This window comes from Tenrec ecaudatus, chromosome 6 (genome assembly GCF_050624435.1).
Source record: "Tenrec ecaudatus isolate mTenEca1 chromosome 6, mTenEca1.hap1, whole genome shotgun sequence".
Taxonomy (NCBI): Eukaryota; Metazoa; Chordata; class Mammalia; order Afrosoricida; family Tenrecidae; genus Tenrec; species Tenrec ecaudatus.
The window spans coordinates 117819860-117822589 of record NC_134535.1 but is presented as its reverse complement, the minus strand read 5'-3'; the positions used below and the strand labels follow the sequence as shown (position 1 = coordinate 117822589).

The window sequence follows — 2730 nt, the reverse complement described above, 5'->3', positions numbered from 1 at the left end:
AATCATCAGAACTTGAAGTGTGCAGAGTATGAATCTAGGGAAATTGCAAATCATCACAAATGGACTGGAATGCATAAAGATCCTAAGCATTGAGGACCTGAAATGGACTGGTATTGAGCACTTTGAATCAGAAAATCAGATGACTTACCCTGCCAGGAGTGACACCAGTAAGAGGAATGATAATGCATTTAAGTCAGAAAGGACATTTCAAAAATCAATCTCGAGGTATAATGCTCTCTGTAATAGGGTTATATCTATCTACCTTCAAGGAACTTGGACTGATACAACTATTATTCAAATGTATGCACCAACCACAAAAGCTCATGATGAAGAAATTAAAGGATTCTATCAAGATCTTTAGTCAGAAATTAATTAAATGTGCAATCAAGATGCATTGGTAATTATTAGCAATTGCTATGTAAAAGTTGGGAACAAAGAGGAAGAAACAGTCGTTAGAAAATATGATCTTGGTGATAGAGATTAAGCTGGAGACTTCATGGTAGAATTTTGTGAGAAGAATAACTTGTTCATAGCAAACACCTTTTCCAACAACACAAAAGGCAACTCTACATGTGGGCTTCTCCAGATGGAATACACAGAAATCAAATCAAGTACATCTGTGCAAATAGACAATGGAGAAATGTAATATGAGCAACTAAAACCACACCAGGGGCTGACTGTGTAATAGACCATGAATTGCTCGCATGCATGTTTTGGCTGAAGCTGAAAAAAATTAAAACAAGCCCAGGAGAACAGAAATGTGACCTTGAGTCTATCCACCTGAATTTCAAGAGCATGTCAAAACCAGATTTACTGGGAGGGTGGAGCGAAGGTGGGGTAGAAAGGGGGAACCGATTATAAGGATCTACATATAACCTCTCTGGGGGACAGACAACAGAACTGTGGGTGAAGGGAGACGTCAGACAGTGTAAGATATGAAAAAATAATAATTTATAAGTTATCAAGGGTTCACAAGGGAGGGGGCAGCGAGGAGGGAGGGGAAAAATGAGGAGCTGATACCAAGGGTTCAAGTAGAAAGCAAATGTTTTGAGAATGATGATGGCAACAAATGTACAAATGTGTTTGACACAATGGATGCATGTATGGATTGTTGTAAGCCTTGTACGAGCCCCCAATAAAATGATTTTTTTTAAAAAGAAGAAAAAAAAAACGATTTGCTGCCAGAAGACCTGAGAACTGATGATAAAGAAAAAGTCATTAAAAAGAATAGAAAGAGCCCAGACCAGGAGAGACACCAGCGGGAGCAGCCCTTTCCCTCCCACCCACGCTCCACCCTTCCGCCCACATGCCCCAGGGTCTTTTTGCCCCTTCCTCCTCCTCCTCCACCTGCCCCTTTGCCTACTCCACCCACCAGCAGGGTCACCCTCACCTTCCCGCCTGGCCTATTGTTCGTCCTGACCTCTCCCCTTTTTATCCCTCAGTCACGCGTGCCTACAGTTTTTGGCTTTCACCCCAACCAGTGACCAAAGACATGACCACTGAAAGTCCAGCTCCCCAGAACACTGCTCAACACAGACACCGCAGGATTGAAGGTGGATTAAATGTCACTCTCACTATACATGGAAAGGAAGTTGCCAGTGTCGTCGGAAAGAAAGGAGAATCGGTTAAGATGCGGGAAGAAAGTGGTGCTATTTCAGATGGAAATTGTCCTGAGAGAATTATCACTTTGGCTGGACCCACTAAGGCCATCTTTAGAGCCTTTGCTGTGATCGCTGACAAATGGGAAGAGAACATAGCAGCAGCGCTATGACCAAGAAAGAGTACAGCTGCAAGCAGGCCCCAGTCCCCTGAGGCAGGTGGCCCCTTCTAGTCAGTGTGGCTCTCTCCTTGGGAAAAGTGCTTGCAAAATCAAAGAAACTCAAGAGAGCACAGGGGCTCAGGTGACTGGAGAGATGCTTCCCAATTCTACTGATCACTATTGCTAGTATTCCACATTCCATTGCTGTGTCAAACAGAACTTCGTGGTCATGTTGGAGACTCTCTCCCAGTGCCCCCACCCCCCAAGAGGGTGACCATTCACTACAGGGCCAGCTGTCCATTTCTCCAGTCATCTCTGCAGATGGTCATGCCTATACCAGTCAAGGACACTATGCCATTCCACAGCCAGTTTTGACCAAGCTGCACCAGTTGGCAATGCAACAATCTGGTTTTCCTATGACACAGGCAACACCGGATTCAGTGTCATTGAATTCAGCTCTCCAGAAGTGAAAGGCTATTGGGGTTTGGATACATCTGCTCAGACTACTTCTCATGACCTCCCCATTTCAAATGATTTGATTGGCTGCATAATTGGGCATCGAGGCACCAAAAATCAATGAGAACCGTCAGATGTTTGGGACTCACATCAAAACTGAGAACCTAGTGAAAGAATCTACTGAAAGGCAGATTACTATCACTGGATCTGCTTCCAGAATTACCCTGACTCAATATCTAATCAATGTCAGGCTTTCCTCAGAGACGGGTGGCACAGAGAGCAGCTAGAACCATGCAGATTCAACCATAACCCCTTACTGCTGTTCACCACCAACCATGATCCATCTGTGTAGTTTCTGAACAGTTAGTGATTTGAGGTTTCAAATAGTTTGCAAATTTTCAGTTTTTACCACCTACTCGTGATTTTTTAATCAGTGTTTTAATTCCTTTCTTTTTTCAGCTGTTATTACTGAAATCCATATTTAGCTTTTTAAGCTTTTCCTATTATTATTGTTT

General features: G+C 43.3%; 1 pseudogene; it reads left to right on the top strand.

Moving 5' to 3' along the window:
- Positions 1-1492: 1492 nt before the first annotated feature.
- Positions 1493-2502, top strand: LOC142451606 (poly(rC)-binding protein 2 pseudogene; annotated as a pseudogene).
- Positions 2503-2730: the final 228 nt, after the last annotated feature.